The 22,696-nt window shown below is 45.0% G+C and overlaps 1 pseudogene; it reads left to right on the forward strand.

The window, feature by feature from the left end:
* Positions 1-3,901: 3,901 nt before the first annotated feature.
* On the forward strand, positions 3,902-4,640 carry LOC133749371 (small ribosomal subunit protein eS6-like; annotated as a pseudogene).
* The last annotated feature ends 18,056 nt before the right edge of the window (positions 4,641-22,696 follow it).

The raw sequence follows: 22,696 nt of genomic DNA on the forward strand, positions 1-22,696 counted from the left end.
TTTCAAAAGTATGCCCATTTGGGGATTATGGTAATCTTTGTTCCTGATTAAAATTTCTCTGTCCTGTTGCTTTGTATTTTACCTTTCACAGTATCCTAATCCACATTCTCCGGTTTTGTGATTAACCCTGAATATGCGATCTGAGCGTTGGCTTCATAGTCGCCTCATCTGAACATAAAGCACGTCTCTTTGTTTCATTTACAATTTCTGCAGTGGTGTTGAGTCACCTCGCTTTTAGTTTTGTTCACCAGGCAAAGAATTTTCTTTTGAGTTTTCTTTCTTTCTTTAATTGGTCTGCCCTGGTGACTGACTTTGCAGATTTTTGTTAGTAGTGCTGTTCAAAGCAGTGATCAGTGATTCCTAAAACTGATTTTCTTTTTTTCCTCGCCATTAAAATCAGCAGTGACATTTAGCCATCCACAGACGCCAGCCCTACTGCCCGTAGTGTTAAGATAACTGATTAGTTCCGCAGCCCTGCCCAACACCTCCCAGCTTTCACCTATAATGGGCCATAAACTTGAAAGCCCCGAGGCCTCTCCCCCTGTCCCGGGTGAGGCTCTCGGTGTGGAGGAGGGGCTGGAAGCCCCGCGAGAATGAGTGAGAAACACTGACAGAATCACAGGGGCAATGGGGAAAAAAAGAACTTAAGAGGATTATAACAAGAAAGGAAGCATTTGGAGGCCTGGGAGGTGATGCCAGTCAGGATCTCTGAATTGCGAAGAAAGGAGAAGCTTCTCCTTCCACATGTAGCCCCACCCGGAGCTGGCAATTCTGTTCCCTTAGGGGGTCGCTTCCGTGTCTTTTCTTGCCCAGCGGTGATGGTCCTGCCTGTGGGGAGGGAAGGGACCTGGCTCATCTCCCCAGAGAAGGAAGATGCCTTGCCAGAGTAGCAGTGACTGCAGATTTTCCTAGGGTAGGCAGGGACGACAGAGAGAGGCAGGAGTTTCTGCCAGACATGCTGGTGACATCCGAAACCCGCAGGCCAACCTGGGTCCCGGTGCAAGGTAGGAAATTGACGTTCAGTGTGGCTATTCAATACAGGTTGCTCTAAAAAGGGCTTTTCCACAAAAAGCCTTGAACTTTCTGAAGGGAGGTCAGGCAATAGGAATCATCAAAATAAAGATTTTAATCTTGAATGTGTTGTGATCGTATCGTGAATAGGTTTCAAATATTCAGTGCTGAAAATACTGCGGTTTTGAATTTCTTTTAAAGTTTTTCTTTCTTTGAAAGGCAGAGTGACTGTGTGTGTGTGTGTGTGTGTGTGAGAGAGAGAGAGAGAGAGAGAGAGAGAGAGAGAGAGAATATGAAATCTTCTATCTGCTGGGTCACTCCCCAAATGCCCACAACAGCCAGGGCTCACCCAAGCCAAAGCCAGGAGCCAGGAATTCTGTTCTTTCCCACAAGACGGGGCAGGGACTCAGCCCTAGGGTCCTCTCCTACTGCTTTCCAAGGTGCACATTACCAGGATGCTCATACTTGGAACCAGCACCCCACTGTGGGATGCCGGTGTCCCCAGGGGCAGCTTAACCCCACAGGCAGGTGCTTGACTACAAATTCATCAGCGCTTGGTCAGCACCTAAGGTTGACAGTGGCAGCCGAGGATTGAGACCTAGTAGCAAGCACTTCCAGCCCTTCTGATGGAAAGGAGGGGCCAGCCTCCTCCCTTTTTCTTTTCATTTTGCAGGCTTTCCTCGCTCACTCAGCTCCAGTCTTACCCCCTTCTTTAAATGGGCCAAGATCATTCTTGCTGTAGGACCTTTGAACCAGCTGTTTGGATTTCTCCCACATTCTCCTGGGCATGACCGGCTCTCGCAACTGTAACGTCACCTTCTCAGACAAGTCTCTGCAACCTGTGTAATGTTCCTCCCATCTCTCACCCTTGATCCCATCAAATAACCCTGCTTTATTTCCTTCATAGCATCTCTCACTCTTTAGAAATTATCTTTTACTTTTATTCCTTTTTCTCTGATGGCATTTCCTGCTAGAATGGGGACTCTGTGAGAGCTGGATCTTGCTTAACACAGTATTTCTAGCATGTAATACACTATCTGGTGCTTAGTAGAAGCCTGACAAATAGGTACTGAATGAATGAACCGTAAAATGTCCCATCCATCTCCGGTCCAACATCTCATCTTTACCTTTCTCAGCTCTCACCTTGGATCCCACACACATGTTCCAGATCAGTATAATTCAATCAGATACAGTGATGACAGCCTTAGATCCACCCTTCAGGCAGGGCTCACCATGAAGAGCCCCGGGGTCTGCAGTCTTTATGCCAATCAAGACAGAAAGCCAGACAGTCTTCTCTAAGATCTGAGATCTGGAACTCTGTGTCTCCAGATACCCTGGAGACTCTGCAGGGGTTCCTGGTCACTGTTTTGCCCTCATGTAGGTCCTGGCTTTCTGGGTTGGGCTGTTGCTTGGTTTCCAACACCCCCACCTCTCCAGTATAGGGAAGTGAAGGCCTGCTCTTGGCAAGGACCCTGTGCCATATGAATAGACAACCTAAACGACGACCATCTGCCGCACACTGGCTCTGTCGCCTTCCCAGGTCCCTCGTCCCCTGCCTAGCTAATTACTGCTTGACAGTGTGGACCATGCTGGGAGGTTGCGGAAGGCACTGCCATTGTACCTCCCTCACCAGCATCGCTTCCTTTGGAATGGCAGAAAGACACAGTAGATGCTGTGTAGCTGCAGCAAGGCCGGAAGTTCTTGGTTTACTCATAGAGCAATCATTTCTCAGGTTGCACTACATGTACTTTATTTTAAAAGCAGCAAATACATGCAGCATTGGTCTGATCACAGTGAAATCAATCCCCTGTTGGGGGAGAAAAGCCCAGCAGTAAACTCCAAAATCTCAAATTTCACATTACACTGCTTCCTTCTTGCTTCTTATTTATGTTTGTACCTAAGAATCTAATACAGGAATTATTCAGAATCATTTAAAATAATTTTAATTATAGGTATTTATAAAGAGTAATAATTTAATATATATTTATAGTATATAATAATCAAAAGAGATTAGTTAGCATTTCCATCTCTCTTTTTTTAATTTTCTCTTTTATTTACTTGAAAGGCAGAGTGAAAGAATGAGGCAGAGGGAGAGACAGAGATCTTCCACCTGCTGGTTCATTCCTCAGATGACTTCAACAGCCTGGGCTGGGCAAGTTCCAAATCCAGCCTGGAACTCTCTCCATGTCTCCCACATGGCTGGCAGGGACCCAACTACTTAAGTCCTTTTCCACTGCATTCTCAGGTACATTAGTAGGGAGCTGGGTAGGAAACTTGGAGTTGCTGAGACTCCAATCAGCACTCCCATATGGGATGCTGAGCCTTGAGTGGTATATTAACTCGCTGTGCCAAAACACAGCCTCTCCATCCCCTAAAACATTTAAGCTGTTTTTTGTTAATATTTAATAACTGTATGTATTTATAAATTACAGTGTGATATTTCAATAGATGTATACAATGTATACTGATAAAATCAGGGTATTAACATTTCCATTAAGAAAGGATCCTCTCTCTCTTTCTCTTTTTAATGATTTATTTATTTACTTGAGAGGTACAGTTACAGAGAGAGGGATAGACAGAGAGAGAAGTCTTCCATCTGCTGGTTCACTCTCCAAATGGCCACAACAGACAGAGATGGGCAGATCTGAAGCCAGGAGCCAGAGGCTTCTTACAAGCCTCCCATGTGGGTGCATGGGCCCAGGCACTTGGGCCATCCTCCACTGCTTCCAAGGCTGTAGCAGGGAGCAGTATCGGAAGAAGAGCAGCTGAGGCTCGAACCAGCACCCATGTGGGATGCCAGCACCACAGGCGGAGGCTTAGCCTAATGAGCCACAGTGCTGGTCCCTCCTTGCCTTTTCCTGGCACTCTGGAGGCAATCCGCTGCTTCAAAATGAGGCTGAATATCTCCTTCCCAGCCACTGGCTGCCAGAAACTCATTGAAGTGGACGATGGATGGAAGCCTCACACTTTTAATGAGAAGTGTATGGTTGCAAAAGTAGCTGCTGATGCTCTGGGTGAAGAATGGAAGGGTTATGTGGTCTGAATCAGTGGTGGGAGTGACAAGGTTCTCCCATGAAGCAAGGTGTCTTCATCCACGACCAGGGGCTCCTACTGTTGAGTAAAGGGCATTCCTGCTCCAGACCAAGGAGAACTGGAGAAAGAATGTGCAAGTTCGGAGCTGCATTGTCGATGCCAATTTGAGCATTCTCAACTTGGTTACTGTAAAAAAAGGAAAAATATTCCTGGATTGACAGATACCACGGTGTCTCATTCCCTGGGTCCTAGAAGAGCCAGCAGAATCTGCAAACTTTTCAGTCTCTCTAAAGAGATGATGTACATCAGTACAAGAAAGCCTTTAGTCACAGAAGGTGAGAAACCTAGGACCAAGGCACCCAAGGTTCAGCACCCAGTTACTCCGCGCGTCCTGCAACACCAACGCCAGTGTATTGCTCTAAAGAAACAGCATACTAAGAACAAGGAGGAGACCGCAGCATGTGCTAAACTTCTGGCCAAGACAATGAATGAGGCCAAATAAAAATGCCAGGAACAATTGCCAAGAGACGTGTAGGCTGTCTTCTCTGAGATTGTCTACTTCTAAATCTGAACCTGGTCAAAAATATAAGGTTTAGTAATAGCAAATAAATAAGATTGGGTTTCAAATCTCAAAAAAAAAAAAAAAGATAAGTTTATGATTCCTTTCCTGAAATCCAACTTTTGTTGATACCATGAACATTGTGGCCTACATGGCCAAGTTACTTTGGTCTCTGGTGCCACCAGTAGAAGGGTAGGGGATGAAGTTAAGCAATGCATTCTCCTAGCTCCCTCCCTGTGGGTTTGCCAGGTGGGCCTGACCACATGCCCCCAGGACTTGGCCTGATATCTCTTCTCCCCTGCCCATCAGGCCAAGGGGTGGTGACAGTACCTGTTTCCATGACCTGCAGCCTCTCACCCGTGTCTTCCCTCTTCTCATCCTAGAGCTGTGTGAAATGGTCCCTTTGTTAAGCTTTTTCTAGTGGTCTGTTCAAGAGTGTCATTTGCTTCTCCAAGACATGAAGTATATGGAATATGAATTAGAGTAAAAACACTAGTCCATAGGGTATGGGAGATAGTATAAATGTTTGGAAGAAACCATAGGGGAAATCTTCAGGATCTAGGTCCTTGGTCTTAGATATGACACCAAAAGCACAATTCCGTAAAAGAAGAACTCAATTAATTGGACTTTCTCAATATTAATAATAAAATGTTTTGCTCAACAAAAGATCCTGTTAAGAAGCTACAGAATGAAGGAAAATATCTGCAAAGCATTTGTAAGTCTATCTGATAAAGAATTCTCAAAACTCAACAGTAAAAAAGCAATTCAGTTAGTCATATGGCTAAAATTTTAGAAAGCAATAACATCAAATGTTCATGAAGATGCATGAAAGTGAGGCCACTCATACATTGCTGGTAGGAATTTAAAACTGTACAACCACTTTGGGAGTGTTTCTTGAAGATTCAAACCTACTTGGTGCAGGTGTTGTGGTACAGAAGGTTAAGTTGCTGCTTGGAATGCCTGCATCCCATATTGAAATACCATTATGACTCTCAGCTTCTCTGCTTTTAATCTAGCTCCCTGTTAATGTGCCTGGGAAGCAGCAGATGCTGGTTCCTGCCATCCACTCACCCAGGGGAGACCTGGATGAAATTCCTGACTTCCTGGGTTTGGCCTGGCCAACTCTGGCTGTTGTGTGCGTTTTGGAGGTAAACCAGCAGCTGGAAGGTCTATCAGTCTGCCTTTTACATAAATAAAAATTTATTTTTAAAGATTTACTTATTTGAAAGGCACAGTGAGGGGAAAGAGAGAGAGAGAGCGCGCGAGAGAGAGAGATCTTCTATCTGCTGGTTCATTTCCCAAATGGCCACAACAGCTAGGACTGGGCCAGATGGAAGCCGGGAGCTAGGAGCTTCATCTGGGTCTCCCATGTGTGTTCAGGGGCCCAAACACTTGGGCCATCTTTCACTGCTTTCCCAGGCCATTGGCAGGAAGATGGATGAGAAGTGACACAGCTGGGACTCGAACCAATGCTCATATGGGATGCCAGCATCGCTTAACCCACTATGCCACAATGCTGGCCCCAAAAATGAATTTTTTAAATATACTTTTATACTACAATCTAGAAGTGACGCTCTGAGCATTTATCTCAAAGGAAAAAAAAAAAGCTTATGTTCACACCAGAATGAGTACACAAATGTTCATAGCCCCTTCATTTGTAAGAGTTCAAAGTGGAAACAACCCAGATGTCTTTCCAAGGGTAAGTGAATGACTAAATAAACTATGAAATCCATACCATGGAATACATCTCAGCAACAAAAAGGAATCAACTGTCCACATACTCATAACAATTCAGATTGGATTTCAAGGTGGACCATGTAGACTTGACACCATGTAGGCTACAAAGGAAAGAATACATAGTGTATTAATCTATCACACAGCATTATCAAAATGGCAAAGTTACAGAGATGGAGAGAAGATTGCTGGTTCTCAGGGTAGCAGGGACAGTGTCTGTGAGACAGTGGGATGGGTGTGCCCATAAAATAGTGCCAGTGGGGATCTTTGATGTAAGGAAACACATCTGCACCTTGCTTTACTGTGGTAGTTATACACTGCTACGTGTGATAAAATTGTACAGATTCACTCTCATACACACACAGAGTGCCTGTCAAAACCAATGAAATCTGAATAAAGACTGTACATTGTGCCAAAGTTCACTTGGTTTCGGCAGAGTATTAGTCGTTGACAGTGTGTTAGTCAGCTTTTCATCACTTTAAGTAAAACACTTGAAAGCAGCTTCTTGGAGAGGATGAGGCTCACTTCGGCTCAGTTTGGAGGGTCACAGTTCAACACTGGGCAGCCCCATCAGTCCCATGTCTGCTGGAGTCTGGCAATGGAGGATGGTGTGTGGAGGATCCATCCCAGGGCAAGCCAGGAAGCAGAAAGGGGAGCCGAGCCAGATGGCTGAAATAACCAAGCCTCTCTCTTGTGTCTTCCATTGGTGAGACTCCAGTGGACTAATGACCTCCCGCCAGGCCCACCACCCAGCCTCCATCACTAGATCCAGTGTCCACCCTAATCCATCCACCATTAGCATTAATCCAGTAACTGTTAACATAGACCCTGAGGCTGACATGTCTCTGGGAGTTCCGGAAGGGAAATCCTATTTTAGGATGAAAATGAGTGAAAGGGGCCGGCACCGTGGCTCAATAGGCTAATCCTCCACCTTGTGGCGCCGGCACTCCGGATTCTAGTCCTGGTCGGGGCTCCAGATTCTGTCCTGGTTGCCCCTCTTCCAGGCCAGCTCTCTGCTGTGGCCAGGGAGTGCAGTGGAGGATGGCCCAAGTGCTTGGGCCCTGCACCCCATGGGAGACCAGGAGAAGCACCTGGCTCCTGCCTTCGGATCAGCGCGGTGCGCCGGTCGCAGCATGCCGGCCGCGGCGGCCATTGGAGTATGAACCAACGGCAAAGGAAGACCTTTCTCTCTGTCTCTCTCTCACTGTCCACTCTGCCTGTCAAAAAGAAAAAAGAAAAAAAAAAAAAAAAGAAAATGAGTGAAAGGTACATGATCCCTTTCTGAATGTTTTTGCAACGTTCTCGTGATTCTGCAATGATTTAAAAGCAAAATTGGCCCCAGATTGGGACCACTGACATGGGGAATAGGGAGAGGGAAAGACGACAGTAATGCCACAAGCACTCTGCTGTTAACTTTGCGTCACTGCTAAGCTGTGTCATTCATGGTGAGGCTGGCAAAAGGACTGAAGTCAAGGGCCCACTATTTCATGGGGAATATTTCATTTTCAATTACTGCTTAATGTAAAAACTTGTTAAGATGAGTTGTCTGTATATTGGTGTTCCATGGAATTATCCAGGGAAGAATATAAAATCCATGGAAAGCTTTATCATTCTAGAAATGGAAAAAATACTTTCAAATGCGGGTAATCTGCTCCTTCAGAGTGGTCAGATTTTAAGTCTTGACTCATCGTCATGGAGCCCTGGGCACACTTACAGTGATGCTCTAATGGAGATACCGCTGCGCGGTTCCAACTCCTGGGCACGGTGAGTTGCAGGCCTCCAGACCCTGAGCAGCTACCTTCCCATTCAGCTCCAGAATGCTCTAAGGCATGCGGGGGTGGTGGCCTGCTCTGATATTTCCCTAGGATGACCAAACTCTGCAGCCACTACAAACACAATGGAGCAAACAAGAGAAGCACATAGCACCTGTGCGGGTGGAGTCTGAGAGGCTGCAGCTGGTGTGAATTTGGCTAACCAGTGCAATGAGCTTTCTTTTCCATCACAGATGCAGAGAGCTTGCCTTTGAAGTCTGATCACTGACCAACATTCAGACTACAAGGTCCAAGTTGGACAACATCAAACATCTCACCAATGCAAATCACAGGGGAGACACTGAATTGCATTTGTTCTCGTGAAACCTTAACATTGCAAATATTGCAAACAATGCTTCTCAAAAGGTTAATCTTAAATTTTCAAAAGCACCTACTTCAAAATTTGATTAAGAAAATACGTGACAGTGTTTCAGGCACTTCATCATGAAAACAATTCCTTGACAATTTTAATAAAAAGTTCAAAAAATTCCCTAAAAAGTATTTCTGAAGCCTGGAGTGTGTGCTCTGCCTGTGCTAACACTTTCTGGAGTGCTTTTTTTTTAATTATTTATTTTTTAAAGATTTGTTTATTTACTTTGAAAGTCAGAGTTACAGAGAAGGGGAGATTCTGAGACATCTTACATTCACTGTTTCACTCCTTAGATGGCTGCAACAAATTTTGGGCCAGGCCAAAACCAGGAGCTGCAGCCAGGTTTCCCTTGTGGCTGTCAGGGACTCAAACATCCTCTGCTGCTTTTCCCAGGCCATTAGCAGGGAGCTAGATCTGATGTGGAGCAGCCAGGATACTAAGTGGTGCCCAGAAGGGATGCTGGCATTTCAGACGGTGTCTTTACCTGCTGTACCACAATGCTGGCCCCTCTGGAGTGTTTCTGGAGTGCTTGATACTAATGTGGTTTCTCAAGGACATTAAACATATCCATTTCAATCTTTTCTTGGTCTTCTAGAGATATGTAAATGAATTCCTCTTTCTTATATATTTATGTGTTTTTTTAAAGATTTTATTTATTTATTTGAGAGGTAGATTTACAGACAGTGAAAGGGAGAGACAGAGAGAAAAGTCTTCCTTCTGTTGGTTCACTCCCCAAATGGCCACAACTGCTGGAGCCATGCCAATCCGAAGCCAGGAGCCAGGAGCTTCTTCCAGGTCTCCCGCATGGGTGCAGAGGACCAAGGACTTGGGCCATCTTCTACTGCTTTCCCAGGCCTCAGCAGAGAGCTGGATTGGAAAAGGAGCAGCTGGGACTAGAACCGGTGCCTATATGGGATGACGGTGCCGCAGGCAGAGGATTAACCAAAGTGATCCATGGCACCGGCCCCCATGTGTGGTGTTTTTTTTTTGTTTGTTTGTTTTTTTTAAGATTTATTTGATTTATTTGAAAGGCATAGTTACAGAGATGTAGAGGCAGAGAGGGAGAGAAGAAGAAAGAGAGAGAGATTGGTCTTCCAAAATGGCCACAGCTGCAGGAGCTGGGTTGATCTGAAGCCAGGAGTCAGGAGCTTCCTACAGGTCTCCCACGTGGGTGCAGGGGCCCAAGGACTTGGGCCATCCTCTACCGCTTTCCCAGGCCATAGCGAAGAGCTGGATCAGAAACTGAGCAGCCAGGACTTGAACAGGTGCCCATATGGGATGCTGGCACTGCAGGCAATGGCTTTACCTGTTATGCCACAGCGCTGGTCCCTAGATCCATGTTTTGAGCCATCCAAGTTATAAATAATCATTTTCTGGGTGAACAAATGAAATTGAACACTTAATGAGCAGGGCGGGCATTTGCACAGTTGTTAAGATGCTGCTTCATTAGCCTACATCCCATACAGGCGTGCCTGAGCTCAAGTGCCGGCTCTGCTTCTGGGTCCAGCTTCCTGCTAATGCACACCCTGGGAGGCAGCAGAGATGACTTAAGTACTTGGGTCTCTGCTACCCACATGGGAGACCTGGATTGAGCTTCCAGCTCCTGGCTGCAACCTGGCTCAGCCTGGGCTGTTTCGGGCATTTGGGGAGTGAAGGAACAGATGGAATATTTCTCTCTCTCTCAACTATCTCTATTTCTATCATCTCTCTCTCTCTCATACACAAACAATAAATGATTTTAAAAAGTTTTTAAAAAGAGAATCTAACTTCTATCAATTAAAAAAAAACTAATGAAGGGTTGCTATGTTCTCGTTTTATAACACGATGGAAGGAATAATTGGATTTGGATTTAGAAGCACCTTCATCATCACTGTGATGGTCTGCAGATTACAAATTCAATGAGTCTCCCTTTCCCTCCTACTGGAATCTCCTGTGTCTCAGGTTGCAGGAAGGTGAATGAGATCATGGGTGTCAAGTTGGATTGTAATATAAAGCACTTATGCTAACAATAGAGTTAACAGACAACTCTAGGATCCCAGTGGTATTGCCAGAGACTGCACATGGAGTCCTCTGTGACATGTTCAGTTCTTTATTCTGTAGATTTTTTTTTCTCCACAGTGAATGCTGTCACTCATCCTTTAACAATTTCTACAGCTGGTCTAGGGCAGTGAGCACAGTTTCCTGCAACATGACACAAAGAGTACCAGAGCAAGATTATATCTGTCACAGATGAAAATACTCTATTTATGTGTCATAGTAATCTATTCATCGGTTTATGGACCCAAAATTCTCCAGGGGGACTCACAAATTCACATAATGTTTCTCTGTGCCAGGTTTTTCATTTGGAGCTCTGATTTAGTTGACAGATGTGTAAAAATCACATGTAGCCAAATGACTCTTCCGTCAGTACCAGGCTGATAATGCTGAAGATGGGTTACCCCAGCTAAGAGTCACTGGAGCCCCTGCCCAGACTCTGCTTTTTCAAATCTCATCCTAGAGTTGAATGGTGTTTTATGTGAATGTCAGTGCTGTGCTCCCCAGTGCCACACTTTTAAAATATCGGGCCCCTCTCTAGCATAAGTATTGACTTACAGAGAGAGCTCTACTTGGAGGAGATCCAAGCAGATCAGGAACTGCATTCAGGTCCCTAACGCTATTAGTAGTGGAACAGTGCTTGGGGGGCTCACATACTAATCAGAGTGGGAGAAAGTTTCTTTAGATGAACAAATTGTAACATCATAAACATAAGAATTAATCCAATGTCACACTTGAGTCCCAAACCATGTCATGTCACTAATATAAAGAAACTGACTTGCTGAAAGTGTGCTGACAGTGATTGGCTGACCAGGGATTTGAGTCCAGATGATGACTCAAGTACTTGGGTCCCTGCCACCCACAAGTGGAGTTCTTGGCTTCTGACTTTGACCTGGCCCAGCCCTGGCTGACTGTTGTGATCATTAAGTGAAGCAGTGAATGCAAATTCTCTTTCTCCATCTCTCTTCCTCTCAAATAAATAAAATACATATTTTTTTTAATTAAAAGAAATTGAAATCCTGTTTCTTTTCTCTTTGATTCTGGGAAGACCATGTGACTTGCTTTGACCAACAGAATACAGCAGAAGAGTTGTCAGTCTTGGACAAGCCCTTAAGAGACATGGCAGTTTCCATTTCCAACATCCTGGAAACCAACTTCCATGAAGCACAGACTGGGGCCAGCGTTGTGGTACAGTGGGTTCAGATTAAACGGCCTTCTGCAATGCCAGAATCCCATATGGGCGCAGGTTTGAGTCCCAACTGTTTCACTTCCAGTCCAGCTCTCTGCTAATGTGTCTGGGAAAGCAGCAGAAGATGGCCCAAGTGCTTGGGCCTCTGCCACCAATGTGGGAGACCCAGGTGGAGTTCCAGGCTCCTGGCTTTGACCTGGCCCAGCCCAAGCTGTTGTGACCATTTGGGCAGGGAAACAGAGGATAGAAGATCTCTGGTTCTTGGTGTCCTCCGTCTCTTTCACTCTGCTTCTCAAATAAATAAATAAATGTTTTTATACAGAAAAAGAATGGGGTCCTCTTTTATCAAATGAAGAGTATTGGTGTTCTCTGGAGCCAGGGATAAACCAGACTGCTACTGTAGGGTCCCTCTATCTGGAGATTCTTATATTGGAAAAAAAAAAAAAAAAAAGGAGGAGGAGGAGGGAGAGACAGAGAGAGACAGACCTAATGGTGAGGGACCTTGGGAGGCAGAGATGCCATGTGGAGGAGGTGCTGAGTGAGACCTCCCCAGGGAAAGCAGCCCCATGTAGCTCCCAGGTGAATGCTGTCATGTAAGTGGTAGAACTGCAGGAAAAAAAAATCAGTCACTATTCTAAGTCTCTACACTTCTGGAAAGGTTGTTTACGCAGTGATCAATAATCAGCAATAACTTGCCTGTTACTAATCCTGCTACCTTGGCATCTTCTGCCGAGATTCTGAATCAGGAGGTGGGATGAGGCTTGGAAATTTGTTGTTTAACAGCAAGGTCCAGGTAGGATTTTCAGAGCCTCTGTTCTGTACATTATTCTGAAGTGCACCCAGGCAATGCTCAAGAAATTTATTGTCAGGGTTCGTGTTGTAGTGTGGCAAGTTAAGCTGCCACCCGCAACACTGGCATTTCATATAGGAGCCCCAGTTCAAATTCTAGCTGCTCTGCAGATTATTTTAAAATATTATTTATTTATTTGCAATGCACATGGGTATCCCACATGGGTGGCAGGGACCCAAGCATTTGGGCCATCATCTGCTGCTTTCCTTGGCACATTAGCAGGGACCTGGATCAGAAGCAGAACATGGATAAGCAAGAGGCTTAACCTGCAGTGCCACAATGCCAGCTTCTAGGCCTTTCATGTGTTAAGAGACCAGGGTCTTGGCTTGGGTTTATCTTCTGGCAGATCTCTTGCAGTTGATATTGTAGAGTCTATCCCAAAATAACCTAGATATGCAAATTCAGTGCCTTGTGAGAATACTATTTAGCTCATATCTCACAAGAGAGCACACTGCACAGTTGGTTATTGTCTTCTTCTGCAGTCTAGAATGGATGTTTAACTCTTTATTTTGAAAACAGATCATGAATTAATAAAAACCTGACAATACAAACTTTTAATTCTACTAATTTATTTTTCAGCCTGATGCTGTGGGAAGCATTAGTCAGGGGAAGCAGTAAACTTCACACAGCAGAGTTTCCTGGTCATTTTAGCCCACAGGAGAACTCATCTCTGTTTCTCACTCTTGCTCTCTGGGAAAATAGGAGCATTTCAGTATAAGCACTTTCCACCCATATGGTGTGTGATAAGTGCATCACTTAACAGTAGCACCTGCTTATAGGTAAAAGTATACTCGGTAAGTGGAGAGAAACCTTGATGAACTGTGTTAGAGCAATTTAGGCCCTTTTTCCACTTCAGTTCTGGAGAATTTCACTATTATAACTTTTATAAAGAAGAATGCTATAGAAAACACACTCAATGGTAAGCACTTTAGGTGCCTACATAGTCTCAAAATGTTAGCCCTCTTTCTTTTAATTTATCAGGAATTTGTCCTTGATACATAGATGTTACAAAATTGGAAACCACAAGTGCTAAACTAACATAGATAAAATTTATGTTAGCTTCATAGTAGAAGGTGTAATGTAAGTAAAAAGAAATACCCTCAGAAAATACTTCCCATTCACACTTTAGTACCTTTGTGATTTTCTATGATGTAGTTAAATATGTACTAAAGTGTTTTTGATTTATTCAACAGTCAGAGAGATAGACACACATGTACACAGAGCTCTCCCATCTGCTAGTTCACACCCCACATTCTAGCAACAGCTGGAGCTGGTCTGGTGGCTGAGGCCAAGAGCCTGGATTTCAATTCAGGTCTACAGTGTGGTTGGCAGGGACCCAATTACTTGAGCCATCACTGCTGCCTCCTAGGGTCTGCCTTGGCAGGAGCTGGTGTCAAGATCTGGAGCTGGGAATCAAACCCAGGTACTTCAATATGGGACACATCCATCTTAACTAGTATCTTAGCTGCTAGATCAAATGTGCACCCTCATACATTCTTAAAAATGTAGTTGGATATATTTTTATTATTTTATAACTGGATATGTGGAATTATTATTAGTTTATTTTAACCCTCCCCACTATCTCTGGCCTTAGGCTCTGTAAGGAGGGCGGGATAATCTTAGGAAAATTTTTATTGCTTTTGTTTGGGGATAGGAATACTTTGAAGGTACAATATGGAGAAACTTCTTTAAAGAAGAAAAGGACATACATGGCTATTGGGCATAGAGGTTAAGACCCCATTAGGGACACTTGCATCCTGTATCGGAGTGCCCAGGTGTGAATCCTGGCTCTGCTTCTAGTAACAGCTTTCTGAGGATGTAACCCCTGGGAGACAGTTGGTGATGGACCAAGAACTTCAGTCTCTGCCATCCATGTGGATTGGCCCAGCCTCAGCTCTTGCTGATATTTGAGGAGTGAACCAGTAAAACTGGTTGAAAGATCTTTCCATCTCTCTCTCTCTCTCTGTGTGCCTTTGAAATAAAAATAAATAAATGAAAAAAATTAAAGATTTATTTTTTTTTTGAGAGATAGAGTTACAGAGAGAGGGAGAGACACAGAGAAAGGTTTTAGACCTGCTGGTTCACTCTCCAAATGGCCACAACAGATGGAGCTGGGCCCATCTGAAGCCAGGGGCCAGGAGCCAGTAGCTTCTTCTGGGTCTCCCACACAGGTGCAGGGGCCCAAGCACTTGGGCCATCTTCTACTGCTTCCTCAGGCCATAACTGAGAGCTGGATCTGAAGAGGAGCAGCCAGGACTAGAACCGACGCCCACATGGGATGCCGGCACCACAGGCAGAGTCTTAGCCCGCTATGCCACAGCACCAGCCCCGATTAAAGAATTATTTTTTTTAAATAAAGAAGAAAAGTACAGAGGCATGAAAGTGGGGATCAGAGTTTAAGAAGAAAAAGGAAGAAGATTCAAGAGGCAGGAATAGGGAAGAGAACCTGAGCAATCCCAAGGACAGAAGAGGTGAGGGACAAGAGGAAAGTTACTTCAAGAAAGTGTTGTTGGTCTGCCTATGACTATGCCCAATTTTTTTTTTTTTAAGAATTATTCTATTTACTAGAAATACAGAGTTACAGAGAGAAGTAGATCCAGAGAGAGAGATTTTCTATTCTGCTGTTACATTCCCCAAATGACCACAATGGCCGGAGCTGCGCCAAACCAAAGCCAGGAGCCAGGAGCTTCTTCCGGGCCTCCCACATGGGTGCAGGGGCCCAAGGACTTGGGCCATCTTGCACTGCTTTCCCAGGCCACAGCAGAGAGCTGTATAGGAAGTAGAGCAGCCAGGACTTGAACTGGCACCCATATGGGATGTGGATGCTACAGGCTGGGGCTTTAACCCACTGCATGACGGTGCTGGCCCCATGCCCAGATTTCAAACATTTATTTTTGCACCAAAATAGCTCACCTTTTGATTCTATTTACAAATGTTTTGAAGTACCCTTGTACTAAATATCTCCTCTCTCAGCCTCCTCTCTATACCTTAAGTAAAGTTCAGTTGTTGGTGCTTTCAGAGTTTGTTTTTGATTCTGGCTGTGTGTGAGTGGCTTGCCCTAATGTGTCAATAGTAATGAATAGAGCAAAAGTCTTTTTGAGTTTTGGCTACATAATCATTGAATACTAAGGGACAAAATGTGGTTGGGTTGGGTGGTTTGTTCCGTTGAGAAGGAATTTTTTCAAAAGACTTATTTTTATTTGAAAAGCAGAGTTACACAGAGAGAAGGACACATGCATGCACACACACACACACGCAGAGAGAGAGAAAAATCAAGAGAGAGAGAGATCCAACTTCTGGATCACAACCGAAATGGCCACAATGGCCAGGGACAGGCCAGGCTGAATCTAGGATCCTGGAACTTCACCCAGGACTCCCACATGGGAGGCAGGCAGCCGAGCACTTGGGCCATTATCTCCTGCTTTTCCAGGAACATTAGCAAGGATCTGGATTGGAAGTGAAACAGCTGCGACTCATATAAGTACCCGTAGGAGATGCTGTCATTGCAGTCGGTGGCTTAACCCAAAGGGCCACAACGCTGGCCCCAGGGAAAGAATATATTTTTCATAGAAATCATTTAGAATTTTTCTCTGTGTGATGGTACTAAGAAGCAGTTTGTTTTTATTCATATTTATTTATTTATTTTTTGACAGGCAGAGTGGATAGTGAGAGAGAGAGATAGAGAGAAAGGTCTTCCTTTTGCCGTTGGTTCACCCTCCAATGGCCACTGCGGCTGGCGCATAGCGCTAATCCAAAGCCAGGAGCCAGGTGCTTCTCCTGGTCTCCCATGGGGTGCAGGGCCCAAGCACTTGGGCCATCCTCCACTGCCTTCCTGGGCCATAGCAGAGAGCTGGACTGGAAGAGGGGCAACCGGGACAGAATCCGGCGCCCCAACAGGGACTAGAACCCGGTGTGCCGGCGCCACAAGGCGGAGGATTAGCCTGTTGAGCCACGGCGCCGGCCATATTTTGTTTTTTAAATTCGCTTCTCATGTATGTGCCCCATTTATGCGGGCACCCAGACGGACTGCTCCTGCCTCCCTCCAGCCTACATCTGCCACTGGAAGGGAGCAAACGGCTTTCATTGGGAATATGGAAAATGCAGCAATTTCAGTCAGAAGCTTGTTGCTTTTTTTTCAGGTTAGAAGACATCACGGGTTCCTAAGTGGCTGATACGTGTCAAAGTCTGGTGATTTCAGCAGCTGTGCCATTTGTACTCACAGACCTGGGGCAGTTCCTGAAGTTGAGGAAACAGAGAATGGCATTTCTGCCCTCCTTCTGGTAGCTGAAACCCACCTGTGCTAAATCCGGTCATGCGTAAAGAGATCATTTTCTAGTGTTTGTACATTCTTTCTCATCTTCCTCCTCTTCTTCGTCTTTCTCTCACTTTCTGTCTGTCCTTTCTTGCTGGCCCTTTTTTTCATACACAAAATAGTGAACTATCTGAGAACAGGGATGGGTATAATGAGCTAAGGAGCACCCAGTGATAAACATCTCATTTCCTTTCTTCATCATGGCTCGTCAAGTTCAAGTTGAGTGAGTTTCAATCATCAGGTTCTTTTTTTTTTTTTTTTTTTTTTTTTGACAGGCAGAGTGGACAGTGAGAGAGAGAGAGACAGAGAGAAAGGTCTTCCTTTGCCGTTGGTTCACCCTCCAATGGCCGCCGCGGTAGCGCACTGCGGCCGGCACACCGCGCTGTTCCGATGGCAGGAGCCAGGTGCTTATCCTGGTCTCCCATGGGGTGCAGGACCCAACCACTTGGGCCATCCTCCACTGCACTCCCTGGCCACAGCAGAGAGCTGGCCTGGAAGAGGGGCAACCGGGACAGGATCGGTGCCCCGACCGGGACTAGAACCCGGTGTGCCGGCGCCGCAAGGCGGAGGATTAGCCTGTTGAGCCACGGCGCCGGCCCATCAGGTTCTTTTTTTTAAAAGATGTATTTATTTATTCATCAATTTGAAAGGCAGAGTCACAGAGGGAGAGGCAGAGAGAGAGAGAGAGAGAGAGAGAGCGAGCGCCATCTTCATCTGCTGGTTCACTCCCCAGATGGCTGCAACAGCCAGTGCTCAACCAGGCAAAAGCCAGGAGCCAGGAGATGCATCCAGTCTCTCCACAGGGGCCCAAGCACTTGTGCCATCCTCCACTGCTTTGCCAAGTGCATTAGCAGGGAACTGGATCTGAAGTGGAGCAATCAGGACTCTAACTGGCGCCCGTATGGGATGCCAGCACTGTTGGCAGTGGCTCAATCCCCTGCACCACAGCGCCGTCCCATAATTATCAGTTTTTTCCCCTCCTTGGGTCAATTAAAAGGAAAACTCAGGAAAAAAAGGCAAGGAAAATGAGACACTACGATGGAAATAATGAAAGTATGGCCACAAAAGTTGTATTTGTTTCTAATCTGATGTCTTCACTTTCATCATGTCTCTGCTTGCAGAATATTTACAATGAGATTAGAGATTCCTGTGGCTTGCTTGTTTTGCTGTCAACTTAGATTTCCTAAGTGCATAGATAACTGTGTTGAGCTGTTATGCCACGGTTCTGCTGGTGATTGTGTTGCTACAGCTACAATATTGTAAGAAGGAGCAAGCTAGTGACAATGAGACATGAAGTCCTGACAGGGACTTTTAGGGCACTTCTACCATGTTTCTTCTCCCTGCTGGGAGTCCCTGGTCTTTTGTGGTGCGTCCTTGCTCTATGTTCATTGCTGGGCAGCCTCAGGTGGCTGTGCATGGTAGTCTGAAGCTTATGCACAGTAGCCTGAAGCTTGCCAGGACATGGCACACACATAGTCCTTCTTCACATCAAATGCTGGCTCTGCTATTTCTGACCACATGTAAACAACCATGAACCTTCACTAGGACAGAGATCATCAAACTCCTTCCATAAAAGGTCAGACAACAAATATTTTAGGTTTTGACTCTCTGTTGCAACTACCTAGTCTTACAGTTGCAATGCAAAAAGCATCTGTAAATAGTATGTAGACAAATGGGTGCAGATGTGTTCAAGTAAAATCATGTATGTACACTGAAATTTGAATTTCATACAAGTTTCACATGTGACGAAATATTACCTTTTGACTCTTTCTCCCAACCATTTACAAACACAGACTATTCTTAGCTTGTAGGTTGTATAAAAACAAGAGGGTAGGCTGGATTTTGTCTGCAGGCTGTAGTTTGCCAATCATGAGTTAGAGCTTTATTCTTGGTTGTTTTCGTGTACCACAAATTTAGGGGTCTACAACTACAACCAGTTACTCCTTGATATATTTATATATATATATATATATATTTTTTTTTTTTTGCCAGGCAAAGTTAGACAGTGAGAGAGAGAGAGAGAGAGAGGTCTTCCTTCCATTGGTTCACCCCCCAAATGGCCACTATGGCCAGCGCACTGCGCCGATCTGAAGCCAGGAGCCAGGTGTTTCCTCCTGGTCTCCCATGTAGGTGCAGGGCCCAAGCACTTGGGCCATCCTCCACTGCCTTCCCGGGCCACAGCAGAGAGCTGGACTGGAGAGGAGCAACCAAGACAGAATCCGGTGCCCCAACTGGGACTAGAACCCAGAGTACTGGCACCGCAGGCACAGGATTAGCCTAGTGAGCCACGGCGCTGGCCACTCCTTGATATTCTATTTGTTGGTTAGTCATTTAGTAGGCTCAACAGGTGGTTCTTGACTAGCTCAGTCTTGCATCTGTGGTCACCTGTTGATCATCTAGTCAGCTTTGCTTCTGGGGCTAGCCGGCCACTGGCTGTGGCAACAAAGGCTATGGGTCATCTGTGTCTCATTTCTCCAACAGGCTAGCCTGTGTGCTTTCCCACACTGCTTGAACAGGTAAGCTCCAATGTGTGGGCACTTTTCAGAGTTGTTTTTTTTAACCTGGAATTTTTCCTTAAATATTTGGTGGTCCAGAGCTATTTCCTTTTTTTGTCATTAAACACTTATTTACTTGAAAGGTAGACACACACACACATACATAGAGAGAGACAGAGAGAGAGAATTCCATCTGCTGGTTCACTCCCTAAATGACCACAACCAGGACTGGTCTAGGCTGAAGCCAGGAGCTTGGAACTCTATACAGGTCTCCCACGAGGGTGGCAGGGGCCCAAGCACTCATGCCATCATCTGTTGCCTTCCCTAGCACACCAGCAGGGAGTTGAAGTGAAGCAGCCAGGGCTCCAATCAGTGCTCTGATGTGAGATGCCTGTGGCCTACCCTGCTGCCCCACAACACTGGCCCCACTTTTCAGAGTTTGGCTAGTATCATCTTGCAATTGTCTCATTGGCTGAAAGAAGTTTCATGGTCAAGTTCAAAGTGTGGGAACAGACTAATAAGGGTATGGATACAAGCAAGAGAGAAAAGTTAAGATCTGTCAGGGCCACATCCACCGCAGAAGGCTTTGGCCCCGAGGGTTTCTACCTTCTGACATGCAAAGCAATACTTCCTACTTTCCAAGAAGCTCATATAATCACAGCATCATGCTCAAGTCCAAGATCTCTTACACAGTAATTGTGTCTGGAAGTTGCTGTTTGGGTGCAGGTCCTCTTGATCTAATCACATGAAAGATAAGTTATAACATAGAGTAATAACACAAGACCATGCTAACCACAGCGTACAACACTTTTTGAAAGGGGAAGAACAAGAGACACAGCATTCCCTGGTCCACGGAAATTCTAAAATCCAGCCAGGCATTGGTTTCCAGATCCTTGTGCTCCAGAGAGAAGGAATTTTTCTTTGGGCGAGATTCCAGTCTTGTTTCCTGCTGCTTGCTGGGCTTGGCACCCTCGTCCACTGTTCTTCACAGTTCTCGGCTCTGCCCTCTGAGACGTCACTCCTGTTTTATCATCAGTGGCCTGTGTGTGTAGCTGAGTACTTCCCGTCTGCATTCCTGCAGAAGGCTGAGGGCCCAGAGGCCTCTTTTTGCTTTCAGCTGATGTGACTATTTCAGTCCAAGGTGGTGGTGCTTTTCTCCATGCCCTTGACTTAAAGATTTTGAGAGCTTTCTATGAAACTGCTTCAAGTTGACCCCGTGCCCCACAAACTACACCCACAATTCTTATCGAGACAGGTTTCTTTGTACTTTTTGGTGTGTCAGCCTGCTGGGAAAAGCAGCCTGAAAGGCTGCTTTATTTGAGAGTGTTGACTACACACAACCTTAAAATGTTGAGAGTTCTGAACAAAGGGACTTTCAGTCACACTGATTCGATTTTTACCCTGAAATAATTTCTTACATTGACTTTTTTTTCTGACTTGGAGAAGGATTATTGATAAAGGACAATTAATTTCTTACTAGTATGTTGTGATTCCTTAATATTTCCTATTCTGCTTATAAACAGAACTGTCTTCAGCCATCACCTCTCAGGGCATCTCAGTGTTCACATTAGCAGGAAGCTGCACCAGGGAGCAGAGCCAAGACTTGAACCCAGGCACTCAACATGGGACGCAGGCATCCCGAGCAGCATCTTTTTTTTTTTTTTTTTTTTTTTTTTTGACAGGCAGAGTGGACAGTGAGAAAGAGAGACAGAGAGAAAGGTCTTCCTTTTTTCTGTTGGTTCACCCCACAATGGCCGCTGCGACCGGCGTGCTGCGCTGATCCGAAGCCAGGAGCCAGGTGCTTCTCTTGGTCTCCCATGCAGGTGCAGGGCCCAAGGACTTGGGCCATCCTCCACTGCACTCCCAGGCCACAGCAGAGAGCTGGACTGGAAGAGGAGCAACCGGGACAGAATCCGGTGCCCCGACCGGGTGTCGGCACTGCAGGCAGAAGTTTAGCCAAGTGAGCCGCGGCGCTGGCCCCAAGCAGCATCTTAACCACTACATCAAACCCTGCCTCTGCTTACATGGTTTTAAAGCTAAGAATCCACCCAGCACTGTGGCATAGCATGTAAAGCCACCTCCTGCAGTGCCGGCATCCCATATGGGCACCTGTTCAAGACCTAGCTGCTCCACTTCCGATCCAGCTCCCTGCTAATGCGCCTCAGAAAGCAGCGGAGGATGGCCCAAGTCCTCGTGCCCCTGCACTTATGTGGGAGACCTGGAAGAAGCTCCAGGCTACTGGCTTGAGATTGGTCCACTTCTGGCCGTTGCAGTCATTTGGGGAGTGAATCAGTGTGTGAAAGACCTCTCTCTCTCTCTGCCTCTGTCTCTATGTAACTCTGCCTTTCAAATAAATAAATAAATCTTTAAAAAAAGCTAAAAATATTTATTAGCAATTTAAAAATATACTCACAGATGAACAAATCAAAAACATCACAAGCCACCAAAAAATCCTAAAAGTTATATGGAAATGATTATTATACAACCATTAATAAGAACTAGTTTTATATTCTGATTTATTCTCTTGTAGCAATGAGGAAAAAATGTAACATAATGGAATAATGAATAAAGCAGAGGACACTAGTTAATTCATTGACTTTTCAGCCCACTGAGTTGATCAATAGCTGAATACACAGACCCACTGGTTATTTTATGTGCTCTTTAAAAAAAAATCATTAAAATATTTTCATAGCTTTATATATCAGCACCATGTTGTAAAGAGAAGACTCCTGGTTCTCACGCTTTTCATATTATCCTTCATACAAACAAACTTTGTACTATCCTTTTTTTGTTTGTTTGTTTCTAATGAGAATGCAGCTGTCTTTCATTAGAAATATTTAACTTATGGGCTCTCTCTATGTAGAGTTTTACGTGCTTAACAGAAGATTTTAATACAGTTTTAGCTCCTGCTTGAGATAAATCAAACTCAAACTGACAAATAGGCAACCATGCCTGCAGGAAGTGGGGGGTTGTCTGATTTAAAACTCCGAGAAGCTTAGAAAGCCTTCCATCTCAGTGTGCACAAAATACACATTTTATTCAGCCAGACATGATATATACTTTATTGCAGGGTTGCCCCTTTTGAAATTCACTAGATGAAACTGTGAGTAATCTAAAGCTATAGTATATTAATAAAATTAGCCAGAAATGGAGAAAGAAAAACTAGTTAAATAAGTGGTATAATTTATCAATTGCTTTAAAAATTTTACATGCACATTTTCTAATCTGAAATGCCTTACCTGTTTCCCTTGTTTTCATTTTTCTCTTCTATTATACATGGTACTCAGCTCTTTTTTTT

The sequence above is a fragment of the Lepus europaeus genome, chromosome 20 (assembly GCF_033115175.1).
Source record: "Lepus europaeus isolate LE1 chromosome 20, mLepTim1.pri, whole genome shotgun sequence".
Lineage (NCBI taxonomy): Eukaryota > Metazoa > Chordata > Mammalia > Lagomorpha > Leporidae > Lepus > Lepus europaeus.